This window comes from Myotis davidii, unplaced genomic scaffold (genome assembly GCF_000327345.1).
Source record: "Myotis davidii unplaced genomic scaffold, ASM32734v1 scaffold693, whole genome shotgun sequence".
Lineage (NCBI taxonomy): Eukaryota > Metazoa > Chordata > Mammalia > Chiroptera > Vespertilionidae > Myotis > Myotis davidii.
In genome coordinates this window covers 190,099-190,580 of record NW_006284939.1, presented here as the reverse complement: position 1 = coordinate 190,580, position 482 = coordinate 190,099, and the positions used below count along the sequence as shown (strand labels likewise).

The following is a 482-nucleotide window of genomic DNA, read 5'->3' as shown; positions in this document are numbered from 1 at the left end:
AACCAAAACAGGTGATGCCAGGCCGTGGTCTCTCACCAGCGGGTGAGCAAGTGGCCCCATCCTGGGGGTGGGGGGGAGGGGGACGGTCTGTGTCTGGGGAAGCAGGTCCCCAGCCCCGACCGCCCGGTCTCACCTGTGTCCTCTGCCTCGTCCTCCCCATCTTCGTCGTCTCCCGAGGACGGGGCATCTGCAGTGCAGGGGAGAGGGGCCGTGGGGGGGCCTGTACCCACCCCCAACAGGGGGCCATGGAGGGGGCTGTGCCCATCGCCCCAACAGGGGGCCATGGAGGGGGGCTGTGCCCATCGTCCCAACAAGGGGTGTGGAGGGGGGCTGTGCCCATCCCTAACAGGGGGCCATGGAGGGGGCCGTGCCCATCACCCCAACAAGGGGCCATGGGGAGGCTGTGCCCATCGCCCCAACAAGGGGCCATGGAGGGGGGCCGTGCCCATCACCCCAAGGGGCCATGGGGGGGGCTGTGCCCA

General features: G+C 70.1%; 1 long non-coding RNA gene across 1 annotated transcript in view; it reads right to left on the bottom strand.

The window, feature by feature from the left end:
* Positions 1 to 482, bottom strand: part of LOC107181753 — a 10,571-nt gene that overhangs the window by 9,662 nt on the left and 427 nt on the right. The window contains exon 2 of the long non-coding RNA XR_001512455.1: positions 134 to 187. This is a non-coding gene — a long non-coding RNA (uncharacterized LOC107181753). The remainder of the gene's footprint in view (positions 1 to 133; positions 188 to 482) is intronic.